The sequence below is a fragment of the Equus asinus genome, chromosome 20, assembly GCF_041296235.1.
Source record: "Equus asinus isolate D_3611 breed Donkey chromosome 20, EquAss-T2T_v2, whole genome shotgun sequence".
NCBI classification, from domain to species: Eukaryota; Metazoa; Chordata; class Mammalia; order Perissodactyla; family Equidae; genus Equus; species Equus asinus.
Genome location: NC_091809.1, coordinates 53,292,195 through 53,314,516, shown reverse-complemented (window position 1 = coordinate 53,314,516; position 22,322 = coordinate 53,292,195). Strand labels below are relative to the sequence as shown.

The 22,322-nt window shown below is 37.6% G+C and overlaps 1 protein-coding gene across 2 annotated transcripts in view; it reads right to left on the bottom strand.

Moving 5' to 3' along the window:
* RDX (radixin) overlaps positions 1-15,104 on the bottom strand; it is an 85,210-nt gene extending 70,106 nt beyond the window's left edge. For both annotated transcript variants that reach the window (XM_044751941.2, XM_044751940.2), the window contains exon 1: positions 14,809-15,104. The gene's annotated coding sequence lies outside the window, so the exon portion shown is untranslated. The remainder of the gene's footprint in view (positions 1-14,808) is intronic.
* Positions 15,105-22,322: the final 7,218 nt, after the last annotated feature.

Below are 22,322 nucleotides of genomic sequence, written 5' to 3'. Positions count from 1 at the left end.
AATTCTCCAAATCAAAATAAAAATGAAGCATCAAAGTAAGTCCACTTCCCTAAATTTTATTCAATCACATGCCAATAAAACTTTCTATAGAAGGAACTTCCTCCTGAGATATTTTTTATCTCATACACTGAGCTATGAAATTCAGTTGGTAAGTATTAAACTCCTCATTTCCTCTTATTTCCTTAACAATTATCTAGGAAATGAGAGACCAACATTCCCTTCCCGCAGTCATCTACTTTCATGAACCCAAATGTACTTCCATCCTATCTTATAATTCTGTATTCTCTTTTCATCCCACTACTATGGTCTTAGTTCAGACCCATATCATCTCAGGTCTTAAGAGCCTCCAAATCGACCTGCTTTTCACATCATTTATAAGCCAGTAACTCCCAAATCTGTGCCTCCAGAACTTGCTTGGCTAACTTGACCTGCTCAATATCTAAAAATTATCTCAAACATAACATGGTCAAAACTCTTAAGTCCCTACTCCAGAGCCAAGTCTGCTTTTCTACGAGTCTTGGTGACATATTTCTAGAAAGTCAGTCATAGTATTATTCTCTCATGATTTTTTTATATCTCTACTACATCTGCAGTTATAATCCTCTTTTCATTCCTAATGCTGTTAATTTTTGCTTTCACTTTTGCTTGATTAATCTTGCCGGAAGTTTGCTTAGCTTATTGGTCTAAAAGCCAGCTTTCAGTTTTGTTGATCTTCTGTTTCTTTTATTTTTCTCTTTTACTAATTTCTGTCCTTTTCCTCATCATTTTTCTTTCTCACTAGTTGGCTTTACTCTGTGGCTCATTTTCTAATCCCTGAAGTTGAAAGTTTACCTAAGTAATTTCCAATCTTTTTTCTTTTCTAATATGTGTATTAAGGTCATAAACTAAATATGTCTAAGTATTAGGCAACTCCAAATATAAAGTCATCCCCCTATTTTGCAAGTAAGAATATTTAAAAATAATTTTGTATCATTTGAATATGTAAAATAACCAAATATGTATTTAGACTATTTATTAGTATACTTAAATATCAAAAACACATGATCTGGGGCCAGTGCCATGCCGAGTGGTTAAGTTCGCATGCTCCGCTTTGGTGGCCCAGGGTTTCACTGGTTCGGATCCTGGGCTCGGACATGGCACCACTCATCAGGCCATGCTGAGGTGGCATCCCACATGCCACAACCAGAAGGACCACAATCACAGTATACAACTACATACTGGGGAGCTTCGAGGGAAAAGAAGAAGGGGAAAAAAAAAGAAGATTGGCAACAGATGTTAGCTCAGGTGCCAAACTTTAAAAAAAAAACCTATAGGGGCTGGCCCCGTGGCCGAGTGGTTAAGTTTAAGCGCTCCGCTGCAGGCGGCCCAGTGTTTCGTTGGTTCGAATCCTGGGCGCGGACATGGCACTGCTCATCAGACCACGCTGAGGCGGCATCCCACATGCCACAGCTAGAAGAACCCACAACGAAGAATACACAACTATGTACCGGGGGGCTTTGGGGAGAAAAAGGAAAAAATAAAAATCTTTAATAAAAAAAAAAAATTAAAAAAAAGAAACCTATAAAATATTGATTCAGAACATTGTTTGCTTTATCTCATATTTCATAGAACAGTTCTCTTCAAACTCCTCACACACATGAGACATGAGGGCTTTATATCAGAACTTTTTGAATTACAGTAAATTTTTCAGATTACACAAGCACTTTTTGAATTAGTCTATTATACTATCACTAAAATTTTTATCCCAAGCCACAACTACCCATTTATATAAAACATTAGGAATTTTTTCCCTAGTTGTACTGTTGGAATATATTTTAATATCTACAGTGTAACCGCTGTATTCTTTTTTAAGTGATTTTTTTAACCATATCTGCTCTAGATTTCTTTACCTCTTTATGTTTAAATCACTTATCAGATGAGCTCTGTGAGCTTTCCAAACTCACCTGCACTAAGGCATTTCAGGTCAGCGGGCCTGGCCTAAACAGCACTTGTCTGCTCAAGAGAGAGAACATCTCGCAATGTGAGAGCTCCTAGGAACACAAATATAAATCTCCTTTTCTGGGGCATAGTTTTTGAGAAAATTGTCTTGCCTTCTATTTGAAACCACACCATTTTCCTAAGCATCACTTTAGTAGTTTCCCACACAGGTTTTTATACGTGGTTTTTTCATAATTGTTAGCTCTGTTTTAATTTCCAGTTACAATTTCTAATCACTACTAAGAAATTTTTTTAAGGTTTCAAATGGAATGGTTAGAGGCCTGGGGCCGAGTGCTGTCTTTTTATTATTTATTTCTAAGTTTATTATACTATAACCAAAGAATTCATTAAAACTTCCTATTTAGTACTTGGTCAGTTTAGCTTCTTTTTTGATGTTCCAGATATAAATGAAAATAATGTCTTTTCTGCATTTGATAAATTAGATCAAGCTAGACCAAGTACTTAAATGTTTTGTTTACAGTCTCTCCACTATCACCCATTTTAACCCATTTTAGTCTTCTTAATCAATTTGAGAAAAAAATGTATTAAATTTTCCCAACTACGATTGTCAATGTTAATTTCTTCCTGTATACTGCCACTTTCTTATTTATATGCTTTTAGGCTATGTTATTGAGTATAAGTTTACAATTGCTGTATCTTCCCTGTGAATACTTCCTTTTTCTCATTAAGTAATAGTTTAGCTGCACACAAAATTCTAAATTGACCGTGTTCCCTCAGCATTTGGAAGATATTTTCTTCTGGCATCTGCTGCTGCTGCTGACAAGTCTGTTGTCAATCTAACTCATTCCTCTGAGGTAATCTGCCTCTTTTTAAGATTTTCTTTTTTGGTGTTCTTCAGATTTACTTTTATTTATCTTGTTCAGGATTTGGTAAGCTTCCTTATTCTGAAGACTCACACTTTTCTGAAATTCTGTAAAATTATTAGCCATCGTCTCTTTCCATTCAACAATTCTTATTAGATACATACCAGATATCTTATTCTTTAATCTATGCCTACTTTTTCATATTTTCCAACTCTTTATCTCTCTGTGCAACATGCCTTTAGTCCTTAATTCTCTCTAGTTGTTTTTAATGTTTTATCTCTCCACTAGTTTAAAATTTCAGTGATTATTTTTATTTCTAGAAATTCCTTTTCGGATTTTTAAAAAATGCTTTTTAATAATGCCATGCTATTTTATAATGCGTTTTAATTCTTCTTTTATACCTATGTTTATTTTATGTCATTATAAAATTATTCTACTATTTTCATTTCATTAGGGCTTATTTCTTAATGAAGTTTCTAATTCTGGACAGAAAGTTCATGTCCTAACCCACTCCCCGACGTGGGAATCCTGCAAGGCCTGATTTGTATATGTATCCCTACAGAGGTGTTTCAAGTTCGCTCCTACCAGAGCACTAGGGATTTAATTGTCCTAGACTCAAGTTTTACATTAACTCCTTGATTTAGCATCCATTACCATCTCAGACCCATGGCCACACCCTAGAGAAGTTAACAGATACTCAAGAGAGCTTCCTCATCTACCGATCATGTTATTTATTAAACCATATGGCTGTTGTGCCCTTCCTGTGCAACCTCTCACCAATAACGAAGATCAAAGGAAAGAAAGTGAGCATTAATTACATGCCAGACTATAAACTAAGTTAAAGCACTCAAATTATAGAAAAAGTATCAAACACGAGGCCAGCTAAGCAGGTAAATAAATATCAAGTATGCAGGTTTATAGAATTTCTGAAGTTACGTATTAATCAAATACTGAAACTAAATGAAGGCAGAGTTTTTTTCTTTTCCTTTAAAAAGTAATTTACCCATATTTTCAATTCTTAGAGTTATTTCAAGTTATACTCTACAGAAAAGGACCTTTCAAGCAAAATAATCCATACTAAAGTTTCAGGTTTAATAAGAGAGCTCTGCTGACATAAAAGTATTAATATATCATAGGCCAAGATATACAAAAATCAGGTTGTTAAGCAAGCTAATTAAGCTTTTAAAATCTCCAAAAGCCTAAGTGATCTATATGAACTGTGGGGAAGTGGGGGGTGGGGGTGGGGGGTCCCTAACAAAAAGCCTTTGCAAATAAGGATACAGCTGACTTCTAAAAGAAGCTTCTAAACACATATTTTCAGACCAGTGTTCTCTCTTAAAAATCAAGTTAGTCTTCACCCTGTTTTATTTCAGTTAATTATAAATTATCTGAGAAGAATTTACTAAAGCTCTACATCCTTATTTACCAACTGAAAGTAAACTGATTACTTAACAATGACTTATATTTATAGAATACTTCACAGTTGTATGTTCCTATACATTATTTAATTTTCTTCTAACAAAAAACTGAGGAGACAAACAAGACAGGTCACATTATGACTACTTTACAGTTGAAGAAACAAGGTCCACTGCATAAAAGTGACTTGTCCTAAGTTACAGAGGTAATAAATGGCTAAGAGATCTTTTGACACTTATAGTCCAATGTTCTCCCATATACTAAACTGTCTTCCTATTTTTGATATTTAAAAAGTGCTAAATAATTTCAATTGCGGAAATTTACCTGAAGAAAACAATAACGAATGTATACAATGTTATAACTACAAAGATTCTAGTTATAGTGCTGTTTATAAAAGTATATGTCATACTGAGAAGTCAGTTAAGTGAACCATGCATGGTACACTTGTAGGCTCTGCTAGACCACAATGCAGCCAATCAAAATGGTAGAGAAAAATATTAAATGACACGGCAAAATAAAACTACTACGTAAAAAGGCAAGTTATAAAACCATACATACAGTATTATCACATTTCTTTCTAAAAAGTATCAACAAAGAGAAAAGACCAGAATAATTATACTCCAAAATGAGTGTCTAGGAATTAGAATGAATCTGTAAATTTCTAAAATGAAAATATAGAGCTTTTGTAATAAGAAAAACAATATAGAGCTTTTGTAATAAGAAAGAACATCATAATTCTAAGAAAACAAACTGAAGTTGGACCTATAACTTCACCGTAACATTTAATAAAATCTAAGTAATTTAATCTTTTTTCAAAAAGAGAGACAAAAAAAATTCTAGCTTTGGAGGAAAAATATGACTAAGGAAGATAGATAGGTTATGATGAAAACAGATTAATGTTTTATTTAAAATTCCTACATAGGTAGAATAAAATAAGTATCAAAACAAAAGCAACAGAGTAGAAAAACATGCAACAGCCATAACAAAAAGTTACTATGGAAAGTAAAGAAATAACTAAATATATAAAGATATCATTCAGACTCCACATAGTAAATAGTTAAATGAGAAACTCTTTACAAACAAATCTTACATTAAAAAAAAATGCCCCACTGTGCTGATTAAAACTACAAATCAAAACAGCTTTAAGGTATTACTGATTACATACTCATTAAACTAGCAAAATAATTATTAATTACACATGCCAGTACTGAGGAGACTGTGTTAGTAAACAAGTAGATAAATACTGCTTTCACACCATAAACTGGCTCTGTATTTCTAGAAAGTGAGTTGTCAATATATAACAAAAGCTACAAGCTTTTCTAATCAGCAAATTCTGCTTCTGGAATATACCCAGAGAAAGAAAAAATACAAAAGAAAGTAATCTGTGCCAAGATATTCTCAGCAATCATTATAACAGCCAATAATTAAAATCACAAGTAAAGTAATGTTGAACTACGTGATAACATGATGGACCATTACAGGGTTTTTTGTATATTATGACAAATTCTGTCAACTTTTACACAAGGATAAGGGAAAAGGCAGAATAGCCACGCATTGTAACTAGATAGAAACACAGGTATCCTTACAAATGATCTTTGGCTATGTAGAACTGAACACTTAATACTAATCAGGGTCTTATTTTTGTTCAGTTCCTCATTTCAAAAATTAGATGAGAACCTCAAAAACATATTTCACTAAATTGTTTATGCATCAATTTACTAGCTGACATAATATGATATACGTAAGAATTGTCCCTTAAATTTTTTAGGATTAAGCTGTCTATAAATGTAATTAAAACCTAAGTGTTCAACCAAGTTGATAATTATTGAAAAATATTTATATGATGATATTATTTAACTTCAATAGCACATTTCCAGTCCTTCTATGATTGTATTAATGTTTTTTCTTAAAACTGGCATCTGTCAGTAGCAGAATCGACAATTTAATAAAGTGTCACAAGAAAAGCCAAGATACCTGGATAGATGACCAGGAATTACATCTCTGATTCATCTTGAAAACTAACTTTGACTTTCAGTGTCTTCTTTTCTTTCTTCTCTAAAAAAACTATTATAATCACTTAAACCATTGTATATCAAAAATAAATAATAGAAATCAACTCTTCTCCTCTCTACCCTCATAATACACGATCACTGAAAAAACATTTTCTCCCTCCCCTCCACTCTTCCTAAATTACTTAGTGGTCTTACCCTACACCTCTTTTCCATACCGACTACCCCAGAGGCAAGGAACGCAATCATGGCAGCAAAATACCAACATATCCAGAAAGTAGTGTTAAGAGACGCTACCAGCATACACATCTCTCATTTCCAGAAAATTACGTGTATGAATACGTACTCAAACAAGGTGCTACATTTTAGAGACAAAACACTCATATAAAACATTCCCTTCTTTGTTCTTTAACTTTGAGAGTGACCAAAACAGCCTCCTCTCTACTTCATACAACGGAAAAGCACAGCCTCATGCTTAACACCTTGAGCTCTATTAAGTCAGGGCACAACAACAGACTCTTCCCACCTGCCAGGTGGTAAAACAGGTGTTAGGTCTAGTCCACACTGAGCCTACACGGAAGCTTCAATAATTTATACCAGGCTGCCTAATTTTACTCTTACGATATTATTTTCCCTAAGCCTAATTGTATATTTTTTTCTGTCTTTTGAGACACAGAAGCAATCTCTGAACATAACTGTGGTCTCTCCACAGACCAAAAAATTACAAAAGAATTCCTCTGCCAATTTACCAGGGATTGAGAAACAGTGTAACCAGGAGAAGTATAAACTAAATAAGGTAACTCTGGCAGTCAAATCAACATAATAACATCAATCTACAAAAAAGTTCTTAATCGTTTTTTTCCCCGCATGAGCCCCTCTGGTGAAGCCTATGAATTGCTTCCTAAAAAAGTAATAAATGCACAAAATAAAATACATAAAAGACCAATTACATTGGAATACAATTATCAAAATATAAAAAGCACAAATTTATGATATAATAATATATGTACTTCTTTATTAATCTTTAAATAACAATACCCACCAGTGGATCTAACAATTAAACTTCTAAGCAATGCTGAGTATAAATGCTATTTTGAGATATCTGCAACACTAGTAATGTATTACGCAAATATCTGCAATTTCTACCGGAAATAGTCTCTGCTACTGCTATTGCTGCCCACATTCATAATGGAGGAAAACGTGTAAATAAAGATGTAACTTTTTTCCCTATCCAAGTTCACAGACCCACAGGCTAAAAACCTCTAATATATACAGAACTATGCTTATTATATTTTTAGTTCAGTGTTAATATTGAATTTAATAGCAATAATAATTCAGTTTTACCTACAGATAAAATGTCACGCAATTCACCAAGTGAAGCAAAGAGGACAAGAATTCTTAGTCCATTTTGCAAATAAAGAACTAAAGCCAAAAGCAAGGACAGGGAAGTGCCTGGAGAAAGTATCTGTAGAATGTGCACTCTTCAGCCACTTCACCTCCATTATCTAATCTTCACGATAACTGCCCTCGCTCCCTCTGCCCTTGATAGGTATCACAATCCCTCATTCTTCTAAAAAGGAAATTAAGATTCAGATAAGTGACTTGCCCAAAGTAATAACGCTAGTTAACAAAGTCAGAAGTCCTTCCAAATTCTACTTCTGGGCTCTTTTGGCTCTTATTCTGCCTTTTTCTGACATTTTCTAGACAAGCAAATCCTAAACAATTACAAGAGCTTTTCAAGTTAAAGCTCTCTCCTCTGTAGTTTTCAGGTCAAGAGACTAAAGACATCCGTGCACACTAATACTGGTATAACACATCTGTAAATGGATTTCCTGTAACAGTGATGCGCAGTTCTATTTAAGGTATTAAGCACTTGCCTATGTAAAAACTGATTTTTGTTCAAAGGCATTTTCAAGGAAATGAAATATTCAACATTTTTGAGCAATATATACATGTTACTGAAAATGCAAATTTCTAGAACTTAAATATAAAGCAGAATTGCAAAATTAAAAACAAAGTTTTATATTGAACTTAGATTCTCTTTTAAAAGAATTTTGTAAATTTAAAAGAAACACCACATCTGTATTGCTCCCAAAGTAGGTAGAAAACAAATAATACGTTACCATTTGCAATGATTAATTTTAAATGCTAAAAGGTAAGGAAAGCTAAATCTAGTTCAATTTCTTCATTTTACATTTATGGAAATATCAAAAATTCATATAATAAATGTTTAAAAAGGGAAAAACAAAGAGGTTCATGTAAGTCACCTCTAACGCAGGAAAAAAGCAGTCTCAAACTAACCTGAAGACTTCTCACAAACAATTCTACACCTTATATGTTCTGAAACACCAGATAGTACAGTAGCTCATTTTCAAAACAGAATAAATTCAGTATGTTTCTTAAATATCTTTGTTTCTTAAATATCTTTATAACTACACAATATTCTCTCATGCAGACAATAAGGCTATATGGCAGTTCTATCATGAAGCTTCTAATTTTTGAGATATTCAATCCCCGTGTTCAGAAACTGGAATGGTGCCTGGCTCACAGTAGAGCCTCAGATGTTTGCTAACTTTGTTGGTGAATTAAGTTTACATACAATATTCATTCGAATTTTTCTATTGATTATTGCCAAGGGAAGTATTTTCCTTTCAATTTTATGTTGTAAAAATGACTGAGCTAATAAGCAACATGCTACAAGAGACAGCACACATGAATGTAGGAAAAAAAACTCCTCCCAACTAGGTCTCCCAAATTCAGGCCTTTATCATCTCTAGTCAAGACTCTTTCAGTAATCTCAATAATTTGACAATCAAATTAAATGTAAAGGCTGGATAATTTGACATTTAGTAACTATAATTATCACACTGCCTGTTGGTTAGATGAAAGTAGTAAGCTCTTCACGTATATATACACCAACTTTACTTAGTAACCAAACTAAGTTTTTACAGTTTCTCTAAGTCTAGATTCTATGAACAGCTTAAATATCAATCAAATATCAAATACCTCATGGTGGCTAACAAAGTTTAATCCATCCCACACACTCAATAAAAGCCAAAGGGTTCCAGATTCAATTAACGATGGCTGAGACTTCCTATGCCCTCATTCTCCCTTTTATTAAGATTCTTCTCTGTTGTACTCATGTGCCCACATCAATCCACGTACTAACCAGGGATTTTTGGTTCCAAACAACACCTACTCTGGTTAACTTACTGAAAGCTTACTAGTTAATGAAAAAAAAAAAAGTAGGAAGCAAGAGACACCCAGAAGTCTCCTCACAGAAGACTCGGCTTAGAACACTGTTGCACTGAATATTAACTCCAGTTTATACAGATAAGAGCACTTAACACACTTTATGGTATACAATATGGCAGATCTAGATTCCTATTAGAGGGTGACCTGTTCAGTGTCTTACTCATCAAATGCAAAGAGTATTTGGCATATGATTATACATGTCTGAATGCAGGAATGATATCTTCTACCAAGGGTCCGCAAACCTTTTCTGCAAAGGGCCTGGTGAGTAAACTTTTTAGGTTTTGTGGGCCACATGGTCTTTGCTCCAACTTCCCAGCTGTTGCAGCACAAAAGCAGCCACAGACAATACATAAACAAATGAGCTATCCTATGTTCAAATAAAACTATTTACAAAAACAGGCAGTAGGTTGGATTTAGCTCGTGGGCCATAGTTTGTCAACCCCTGCCTCAAAAAGTATTTTAGCAGGACTCAAGACCTTTCACTCCATAAGTTAAATAAATTTGGTACCCAAGAAGATATGAACTCATATATTCATGCTAGACTACATATGACAGACCAATCTTGGACTTGATTTTGGGAGGGGGTAAGAAAGAACCCAAGACATTTGACATATGAATAGGAAAATAATCTAATGGGAACAGAGCTGGAAGAAAGGGCAATTCCATTACCCTTGCCCGTGACTGGTTAGGTATGGAATGTGCCCCAATCCTGGCCAAAGAGACTGAGAAGACATCTGATGGGGGCTTCTGGAAAAGAAATAGTCCTTCTCATTCTTTTGGATACTGCTGTGTCTAGTTGGGACACTCGTTCTGCTGCAGCCAAACTGGGGCAAAGGGAAAGCAGTCCTACTATGAAGCTAATGGGGAAAACTACAGGGCACTAAATTGGAAAGAGAATGAGTCCTCAATGTCATTACTGAGTCACTCTTGAGCCTCTGGACTTTATCATGTAAGATAATAAATTTTCTCATTATTTAAGCCAGTTTGAGAATCTTCTATTATTGCAGCCAAAGCATCTTAAACAATGTAATGACTGGAAAGTGAAGATTGCTCACTTCACAATTTCACCTGCAGCCAGTCTTATTTAACTTCAACTTTTCAGAAATAAATTAAAAGAAACATTTAAGGTCCTAAAAGCCCATAAAGATTAACTACAACTCAGGCAAAGTTATATCAAACACTGATACTGAAATTCAGAACTTTATAAATTCCCTAATTCTGGAGGAAAAAAACATGCAGTACCTCCTTCTTTGATACTGTATCAAAAACATTCCTTCAACAGGATTTCTTTTCTCTAAATCAGGGGTTGGCAAACGTTTTCTGTAAAAGGCCAGACACTAAATACTTCAGGTTTTGCAAAAAATATGGACTCAGTAAATACTTCATGTTTTGCAAAAAATATGGACTCTTGAGTCATTTTAGCTCAAAAGCATCCATACATAATATGTAAATGAATGGGCAATTTGGTGTTCCAATAAAACTTTATTGACAAAAACAGGCAAGCAAGCTTGATTTGGCCTGCAAACCAGTTTGCTGACCTCCTCTCTAAACGGTTAACAGTAAAGAGAATATCTTTCTCAAACAAATCAACTTTATGTGAACTCAAAAATAGCTTATTTCAAATGTACATAAATTATGTAGAAAAGTAACCAGCATTTCTCAAGCATTCTATTCATATACATTAGATCACTTGACATAAAAAAAAAGTTCACTTATTTATATATATAACTAACCCCAATAAAATTAATTTCAAATTCTATTGTTAAAATGTAACTGATATTACAACAGGAAAAAAATACAAAACTTACTCATATGCAAATTTATAACATGTACCTGTTTAGCAAAACTAAGGTTTGTTTTTGTGGGGGTTTTTTGGTGAGGAAGAATGGCTCTTAGCTACCATCTGTGCCAACCTTCCTCTATTTTATATGTGGGATGCCACCACAGCATGGCTCGATGAACAGTGTGTAGGTACACGCCTGGGATGCAAACCCATGAACCCCAGGCCACTGAACCAGAGCGTGTGAATTAATCACTATGCCACCTGGCTGGCCTCTAAAACTAAGTATTTTAAATTAGTGAATTTGCAAAGATTTCTATACATACTGGCTATACAAAGAAAAAAAACAACACCCCTACTTAACTCCTAACCCAAATGTACCCCTCTCTTCTAGGAAGCTGAAGATAGAGTACACTATTAAATGGAATGAAGAAATAAAGAAGTGAATCACACCGACTATATTTCCTTTCCAAACAGTTCCCAGGTACAAAGAAACACATTATATGGACACTTCACTACCCAAAATCATAAACCCTTTTTTAAAGGACATCATTTTTCACTGTCAATTATATAACCATACTTTAGGAAGAAAACAAAAAATGAACTTCACCTTCAATCACTAATCAAGAAAATTTGCACACGTACATAAACATACTTTCAGGAATTATTATAGGAAATTCAATTGTGATTTCATTCAAATGATGCAAATCTGAAAAACATTACTCAATGTGTAACACAGTAATAAATCAAATACCCTTTCAATGTTTGTTACAAAATAACCTTATTTTTATAGAATTTAAAATCACAAATAAGGTATATAAAGTATATGTTTATCCTTGCATAAGTATTGGCATTTTCTATATACAAAGAATTGCTAATAGCAATTACCTATGAAAAACAGGACTGGGAAAGAGGTGGGGAGTTCAAGGGAGTGAGAAGGACTTTTACTTTTCCCCTTACATCTTTCTGGGTTTAACTTTGTCATAAAATCTATTACTTTTATTGTCTTTAAAAATGATTTAAAATATATGTTCAATATAAATTAATATTGAGAAATATACCAGGAACTAAAATGAATAGGAAAGGCAGGATTTCTCTGAAAGAGGCTGGAAACTGAGGAGCTTTCTGGGGTCAGGCTGGCCACTTCTACCACTGAAGAGGTGAGGAGATACTGGCTTTGGAAGTTAGGGAGGTTCCCCCAATGGCCTTTAGCCATCAGGAACACGGTGATGGTTAAAATAACCCTGTAAGGGTGGAGTCTACAGCAACCCAATCCAGCTCCACTGAACCCAGTACCTCAGGGGTAATATCAGAGTAGCTAAAAGAAGTGCCTGTTACCTCTTGGTTTGCAGGAGGTCCAAGCCATCCAAGAAAAGGTGACTTCCTTGACCTCCCAGATTTACAGCAATAGCATGATTATATTAACTACACCCTAGTGGGTATGCTCCACCAACATAGCTCAGTCTTCACAACCTTAATAGAACACATTTTTTTTTAGGCTTTGGTCTTTGGAAAATATTGGTTAAAATTTGCCATTTTTAAATGACGGAAGTCAAAAAGCATTAAGTTAAAAACTGATGAAAAAACAAACTCCCACCACGATTCAACATTTCAGATTCTATTAGAATCTATAGTGGATTATATTAAAAGACTGAGAATTGAAATTAAGATAAAAATACATAAAAGACTTTCATTTCAACAGCCTGCCAAAGATAAACATGAATAAGAAAATCCAATTCTGCTCTTGGGAATGGAGAAGCAATAAAGAAACAACCCTTGTTACCCTCCCTGAGACTACTGAGAGTTAGCAAGAGAGAGTACAGCAAAGCCTGTCATTTCTTACCACCACAGGAAAAAGAATAATCAATTTAATTTCCAGTTAAGCAGTAACAATGTCCAAAACAAAGGACAGACTCAACATACTTTCCCCACACTGAAATTAATTACATTTAATTTCTGAGCCTCTCCTACATGCTCTTCCATGCGTGGGGATACAGGAGTCAACAAAACAATGTATAATCCACAAGGGCAAGAATTTAACATTTCTAAATGCCATAATCAAATTTTGCCTCATTTAAATAAAACTGTAAAGAATGCCAATGCACATCTATTCATTCCTTACTAATAATATATTAACTGTTTATTAAATTCCATCCTATATAAAAAAGAGATTAAGCAAAGAAACAAAATTCAGTACAATCCTTGTGACAGCATACTATTAACTTCAAAACAAGTGTTCTATATTTTGCCACATTTGAGGTAAACTGTTAGTTTCTGGAAGATAAAGCACAATGGTGAAAGCAATGGAAACCTGAAAACAAACAAAAAAAGTGCAATCCTGAATATTAGCCTCTCTTTTCAAATCTAATAATGCTGTTTTGGCAAATGGATTAAGCCATTATTTATCCAGCAAAATGAATGGGCAATTGTTCATTCAGAGCTCCGTTCGAAATATAAAAGGGTATTTAGTGTTCTAAAAAATGTATGCTCCGTAAACAATAGATTGCAATGTCTATGCCCAAGTACTCGTTTATCAAATAAACTCTTATTATCTCAGGCTTTTACATTTACATCAGGCCAGTCTTGGCGCCATAGGACTCATTAAAACGTCTTCTACAAAACCTCAACTGTATTTAAAATATATTTTTGATGAAGTTGACTTTTAACACATTTCTAACCTCATTAATAATCACTCCTTAAGGGGGGTGGGAAACCCCAAATATTGGAAATAATCAATCCATATCTGGATAGGAAGTGACGTGCTCTATTTAAACCGAAATACTAATGTAGTGCCCCCCGTTTCAAAGTTAGCCCGGGAATTAAGTTTAGAACTCTTTAAAGGAAGGGGGGACTGCAAAGTGCTCAATTCGTCTGAGGGGGTCTAACACAGCAATCGGGCTGCCTCGAGGGCCGGAGCAAGTTGCCAGGTCCGCAGCCGCAGCCGCAGGCAGAGCGGAGCGGCGGCCCTCGCTGCGCGGGTGCGGCTGGCAGCGGCTCCGCGCCCCAAGCCCCGTCGTGCAACATCCCTTTAGCCACTAGGGCGGAACGCACGCTCTCTAGTAATTCAACACCCTCACTTTCAAACGGGAGGCCGGGGAGAAGTTGTTCTCATGAATTCCCTCCCGACACTGCAAAACGTAATGCTCCCCGCGCTTCATAACTGCATTTCAAACTACCCAGACAGGACGCGCCAGGCCGAGCCCGGGGCGGCGCCCAGGCGGCGGGAAGCCGACCGTCCCGCAGGCCGCAGGGGGGTCCGCGGCCGACGCCGAAGGCGGACCCCGCGCCCGGGAGGAGGAGAGACGCGCGACGGCGTGTTCCGGCCACGACTCAGGCCGGGCCTCGCGGCGCCCTCCCCGGGAGCGGCCTGGCCGGCCGGGCCGTGTGGCAGCAGCGCCGCGGCCCGCGGGGCGCGAAGGGAGGCGCGCGAGGCCCTGGCGGCGCCGCCAGCGGCAGCGCGGCCCCCGCCACTCCTCGCCGCCACCTCAGCGTCTCCGGCGGAGCCTGCGAGCGCGCGGTGGGGGAAGGGAGGGCGCCGGCGGCTTACCCCGAGAGCGAGCGGCTCCTTCCCGCCCGGAGGCTGGCTGGGGCGCTGCGCGGGGGCGCCGGGCGTCGCGGCTGCGGCGGGGAGAGAGACGCGGTGGTCGAGCGCGGGACCGCGGGAGAAGAGAGGCGCCGCCGCCACCGCAGACAGCTCCGCAATATGGCCGCCCGGCGGCTCCTCGGGGGAAAGGCGGGGCTGCCCCGCGCCCCCCGCCCCCCGCCTCCCCCTGCCGGCCGGCCGGCCTCGCGCCGCGGCCTGAGCTCCCGAGCCGCGGCCGGGGCCGCCCGCGCCCCGCCCCTGCCGCCCCGCCCCTCGCGCCCCCACCCGCCGCGCGGGGCGTGGCCGGGGGGGTCGCCCTCCGGGGCGGACCCCCAAGGGAGCGGGGCCAGCGCTGAGGAGGGGGTTCTCCTTCCAGGGAGCGCCGGGCTGGAGCGAAGCCCGCAGGGGAAGGAAGTGGAGACGCCCGAGCCGAAGCTCCGAGCGGGCCCGCCGCCTCCCGCCGCGCGTGGAAACTTGAAACTCCCGCTGGTGCCAGAAAACTCACCGAGGGCGTTGCCGTCGCCCCCACGGAGGACTTCTTCCCCGAGGGAATCGGAGCCGAGTCGAGCGTGGTCCTTGGCTGTTCAGCTTGAAAATCCTGGACCGGGAGAGACAGGCCTACGTTAGAGAGTTTATATATGCGACAAGGAACGTTTACATTAATTTGGCAGGTTTTACTCCACTAGAAAAACATGCTTTTGCAGGGGCAGTTTTTCAACTCCACCAAAACCTCGATGGATTATGGCCCCAATCGAGAGTGCAGATTTTCATCCAGGCGAGGATGTTTGATAATTTTTTATTACCACCGCATTCTTTGGCATTTGGAGTCGGTTAAGAAGAAAATGTTGGAAGTGGAACCCCAAAGAGCAGCCAAACCTGAATTATCCTGGATTTACAGAAAGTGGGACATTTGATCATAGCCTAACTCGAGCCCACTCACTTTAGTTAGTGGCTGGGACTAGAAAGACTTGTAGTCAGTGTCGTATCATCTACGCCCTGCTCCCTCTCCTCGGTATTTTCTGCTGAGATTCAAAGAGCAAAACTTGTATATATAAGTATACAAGCGGCAAGCGCACAAAATCAGATTAGCCTAGCTTGCCCTATTTGCAATGCTTTATATAGTTTACCTTTTATGAACAAACTTTAGATTGAAATAACAAAACTTCACAAGTGTACTTAACTTTCATGGAACAAATAATCCATATCCTTCCTGCCTTAGCATTTTCCCTTCTCTGAGACAGTAGCTTTTCCAGGAACTCTCCCCAGATCATTTTCACTAAGCTTACTCTTCAGTAAGTTTCCACGGTTGCCCTTTGAGACCACTCCAAACAATTAAAAGCCCCAAGAGTTAAAACTCAAAGGCCTTTAGATTGCAAATTCCTCAAGGATGGGAACCAGGTGTGTATGTGTGTGTGTGGTTTTAACTAAAAGATTGCTCCCTGACTTTCTCCCTGGGATGCAAGAACTTTCCAGGTAATTGTTCAGCCTTCCACAACAAGCTGCACACATAAAGTCAAGGTGTTATGTAAATTCCTGGATGGTACCCTAATCAAACAAAAGTGTATAACATACTTTTACAATGGAAAATGAAGCATTAGCTGTTGTCATGTGCCAGGCACTGGTGTAAAATGCTTTTAGGTGACTCTTTTAATAATTATAGCAACCTTGTGTTTGGGGTAAGTATCATTAATGGCTTTTTTTTTAAGTGATGAATAAACAGAGCCTCAAAGGAGTGAAGTAATTTGCTCAATGTAACACAGCTAGGAAGTGGCAGAGCTATGAACAAACCCAGTAATATTTGACTTCAAAGCCTTGATTTTATCCTATACTCTGCAACAGCAAACAGACCAGAAATTTTAACATTTCAATTGGCTATCATATTAGTAAATATTTAAGTAAAAGATAGTATTCAAGGCTGGTCAGATAACAAAGGTACTCCAGACATTGTGAGTGGGAGTGTAAACTGAAACAACTTGTTTAGAAAGCAGTTTGGCACTGTGATTCAACCTATAAAAATGTTCATACTCTTGAAACCCGTAATCCCATATCTGGGATTCTTTCTGAATGAAATAATCTGAAATAGAGCAAAAGCTTTATTCATAAACTCTACATCACAATATTTATTCATAAGATGCAAAAGTAAAAATTATGGATACTAAATGTCTTCATAGTAACTGTGTCTACTCTGTCGCATTTTAGGGTAACAATTTTAAATGTTTGTGTAATGTATATAACATCACGGCAAGTGTTTTGTTAATAGTATAAAGCGGGGGAAAAAAGTTTTGAAGCTCTCCATGCAGTATGATCACATCTATGTTGTGAAAGAACTATGAGGTGTTAGAAAGATTGATTGCTGGCCAGCCCCTGTGGCCTAGTGGTTAAGTTTGGTGCCCTCCGCTTTGGCAGACCGGGTACGGTTCCTGGGTGTGGACCAACACCACTCTTCTGTCAGTGGCCACACTGTGGCAGCAGCTCACATACAAAAAAAAGAAGAAAAAAAAGAGGAAAAGTGGCAACAGATGTTAGCTCAGGGTACATCTTCCTCAGGGGGAAAAAAAAAGATTGAACCCAGAGTTGTCTGGATAGTGTTTCTATGGGCATTTTTTTGTCCTTTATTCTATTCTTCAGTATTTTCTGTAATTGTTTTGCAGTGTAAAAAAAACCCAATTTATGTAAGTTGGGTTTTACTGCAATATGGACCATCAATTACATAAAAGCAGCAAAGCCACTGTTTCCTAAGTGTGAGGTTGTTCTGTGAAGAATTGTGATGAACTGAGCTGACAGAATTTTATAGTCACATGTCAGGTCTACTGTTGATTGTAAATGTAATCTGCACACACCATTATTTTATTTTGTTCCTTACATTAAATATAGGCACCTTTAAATGAAATATTAAGATTTAATTAAAAATTTTCTTTCTCAGTTTATCTAATATTTCAGATTTCAGGGGGAAAAAATCATGCATATTTGCTGAAACTACTTTTTTCAGAAAAAAAATATGATGTCAGTAGTTACAAAAATTTTTTTATATATGGCACATAATAGGCATAAAAAAGAAACACCAAAACTAAATCTATTGCAGTCTATTACTAAGGCTTCTATGCTACAATCCTCCTCTACTCCACCACAATATATTGGCTAATTCTGAATTCTGGAATTCCAGTAATAGTTGCAAAGCTTTTATCTCACTAGCACATATAAAAGTCTTTCTGGAAAAGGAAGAAAATTCATTTTTGCACGTATGGTTTATAAATGGAAGTTTTTCAATCTAGAATAAACATTGCGTTCTAGCCCTCTGGTAGTTTGAATAAGACTTCGTCCCTGCCCTCTAATTTCAGTAATGGGAAAGGCAAACAAACAGCTCTGTGCTCTCTGAGCTGTAATAAAGGTAGACACATAGTGTCAAGGGAGACAGAAAAAATGGCATTCCACTCTGCCTAGAGAAGAAAAAGCCACATGGGAGGGGTGAGTTAAGGGATGGGTACAAGTTCCCTAAGAGGAGGAGTGGGGAAAGGCAATCAGCTTTGGAGACTGAGTAGCAAGATGGGGTTGATGTTTAGACATCAGGGTGTTGGTAACCAGAAGTTTCAGAAAGGTTAGTTGAGATCCCTTTGGGAAGTTCAGAATTTGTCTTTCATCCCTGAGGTAACTGGAAGCCATAAGAGGTATTAAGAAGAGGCATTATGTGATCTGATTCACGCTGGTAAAGTAACTGGCAGCCATGTGGATTGCTTGGGACAGAGGTTCAGTGACAGAGTGAATGGTGAAATCATCAGGGATGCCTTAGATAAACAATTTTGCTATAAAGGCTCAGGCAAGAGGATGAGAGACTACACTTCGGAGGGTGTGAGGATGAAGAAGAGGAAATAGAATCTTTTAAAAGATTTGGAGTGAGAGAAAAGGAGATGTGAAAATGATTTCGGAGTTTCCAATGGGTACCAGTGAGATAAATGGGGAGTATAAAAGAAGTAGAACTGAGAGATCGAGGTAATCAGGCCTGTTAGGAAGATGCTGACTTTTAAGTGTCTGTGGGCAATCTAGGAACAAATGTATATTCAGTAACTGGAAATATATGAACTATAAGAACTATGGCAAATGAGACATCCAATAAATACTTGTTAAATAAATGAACATTGATATACTAAAACAGGCCTTTCTTTTCCAACTATGTCTTTGGAAAGTATAGTCTTGTTTAAGCCAAGGATTTTAGTACAAAATTAGATATTAAATTAATCTGAAGCATCATAATATACTAAAATGTTTTTCCATCAAAAATTTTTATTCACTATTTTTACTATAAAAATGTAAAATCACAACTATTTTTAAAAGCTATACATAGAAAAATACAAAAGAAAATTTCCTTTTATAAATCGTGATATTTCATTCTTTTCACACCATCTTGCATATTTAAGTACATATTCAATAGTAGAAAAGCCCTCAGTAAAAATAGACAAAGTAAATAAAACAATCTTATCATCTGCTCTGTATGCCTAGTAAGCCATACAAATTTAATTGCTGATATAAGCTATAAAATTTCAGTACAGTCAATAGAGGTTTGGTGCCTAATATGCCTAAACTAAGAGTCAGGAAACCACAAGTCTATTCCTACCTTTATTCTCTCCCTATCTAAGATCAAATTACATAAGTACATAATTCATAATGTGTTCACAGATATGAGCATATTAGTCTTAACAAAGACAAGGTAGAAGTTATTACTTAATCCTCTCTGCTTATATAATAAAGCCAATTTAGTTTGTGATAAACGGCAATAAAATTTCAGAGGTAAGTAATAAACTGAGTGGAAAGAGTCTAAATGAGGGAATCTATAATCTTGGCTTTGTTCCCAGTTCCTACAAACAAGTTGCTAAGTGACCTTGAAAGATCCAATGGACTATTCAGTAACTTACTTGCAAACAATGTTAAAAGAGGGAGAGTCTTACGCCTCTTGTGCCTTTCCCAGAGATCGTTTTAAGACCTCATAGATTTTCAGGACTGGAAGAGGACCTCAAAGAGCCTTGAAGCCCCTCTCCAACGTTATTCTGAAATGGCCAGCCAATCAAAAGTGGCTTCCTGCCACTTGTGAGAGCTCTAGGAAAATCTTTTTGTTAAATGAACTCTCAATTTTCTCAACTGTTAAACAAGAGAGCTGGATTAAACAGACCATCTGTAAGTTTTTTTCAAGCTCTAAAATTCTTCAACTCTGACTCTGATTCACACATGAAATATTTGATTCTCATACATAACAATGTGTAACTTCTAGAATTAATTATGTATTTTCCAACATATGCAGAACATTTTCGTACATATACAGAGAATCACTTACCATATTTCATACTTTTTGACCCAAATGTCCATTAGTTTATGACTCAAAAGCTTTATACATTGTTAGACTGTCCTTGCCTCATTACAGAGATAAATAAATAAATGAATAAATATTTGTCCTGAAGTTAAGCACTAAGTATTCTAGGCAGCTGTTTTCTAGTTTATAACACTTTCATTTTATTTTAATTTAGTTGACTCTATACAACAGTGTTATTTACTATCAAGGAAAAGTGCCCAGCAATTTTCAAAGTGTCAAGTGTATAAAATTTAAACTTTCCTGTGGTAGTTTTAAAATATATCCAGAAATTATTTGGTACTCCTCCCTGCACGAGATGGAGCCTAATTTCCCTCCCCAAGAATGTGGGCTGGACTTAGTGATTTGTTTCTAACAAATAGAATAAAGTGGAGTTGATAGTATGTGACTTCTGAGACTAGATCACAAAAGGCACTGCAGCTTCCTCCTCATTGGCTGTCTCTCAGATCACTTGCTTTGGGGTAAGCCAGATGCCATCTTCTGAGGATGCTCAAGCAGTCTGTGGAGATGCTCATGTGGTAAGAGATGGAGGCCTCTGGCCAAGAGCCAGTGAGGCCCTGAGACCTTCTGCTAACAGCCATATGAGTGAGCCTCTACGAAAGCAGTGCATCTTCCAACCCCGGTCAAGCCCTTGGATGACTGCAGCCCCTGCCTACATCCTGAATGCTACCACCTGAGAGACCCTGAGCCAGAACCACCCAGCTAAGCTGCTCCTGAATCCCTGACCCACAGAAACTGTGAGATAATAATTTGTTGTTTTAAGTCACTAAGGTTCAGGGTAACTTTTTATGTAACAATAGATAACTAATTTATTTACCTACAGAGAATGTTTTACTCTAATTAGGATGCTGCTTATTTTCAAAAAAATTATTTAGTTATATAATACCATCATACAATTTTAGAACTGGACAGGACTTTAAAGAAAAGTTTGCCTCTTATTTTGCAGAAACAGAAATTAAGATATGCAGAGTTTGTCTTGTTCAAATCAGGTATACTTCCATTGTTCCCTATCTCAGCCAGGAGTGTAGAGCTATCCTTAGCAGGTGCCTCTCCTTCACCTCCGTTGTACCCAACCTATTCCTTAATCCTATCGCTTTTACCTCCTCTTGTCTCTGTTCGCTTTTTCATATCTATACCACTCCCAGCTAAGTCAGACAACAGTTATCTTTTCTGGGCTTCAGCAATAGCCTGCAACCTAGTCTTCTCATGTCAACTTGTGCCCCCTACAATTAGTTCTCAATACTGAACCCAGGGTTAATTCTTCAAATACAAATACATCTCATTTTCGTCTTCTCCCCCTCACCCCACCCCTAGACCCATTTGTTGACTTCCCATTGCTGGTCATTGGTTTACACTTATTCTCTAAGCTCAAGCCATTGTGGCCTTCTGCAATTCCTGGAATATATGCCTGCTATCCCATCCAGGCCACTGAGATTTTGTATATGCAGTTCCCTCTGCCTCATTTACCTAGTTGACACAGAATCATCCTTTGTATCTCAATCATAATCAAGCCTGTACTGACCACCCAGCCACCCTGGTACAATTTCTGTGTAACTTTTTTTTGTAGTACTTAATAGAAATTGTGTAGTTAATGCATAGATTTTTTTAAAAAATTGATGTCTGTCCTGTTAGACTGCAAGTCTATAAATGTAGAGACAATGTCAATTTCCTTTTACTCTTGTGCCCTAGCATTTAGCACAGTGTCCAGAACATCATAAGGTGTTTAATAAGTATTTGTTGAATGAATGAATGAATGAAATCACCCAAAGAAGTTAGTGTGGGACTAAAATCTAGGTTTCCCGATTCCAAATTTAATGTTATTTATAACCCACCTGCTGCTCTCACTTTGGTGTCCTCAACTCTGAGTATCAACACAATGCATTTATTAAGTGCAAGGAAAATCATTGATATTCCTTAAATGTTGTTTTTGGCAACACTAGTGGTATATAATATCTAGGCATGGTTCCATATTAAAAAGACAAAGTTGTCATGTGGGCTTGTTTGCTTTGTGACTTTGCCACTTATTTCCTGAAATACAACTGTGGTGGTTTTTATGTGTCAGCTTGATTGGTTTGTGGGATGCCCAGATAGCTGCTAAAAAATTGTTTCTGGATATGTCAGT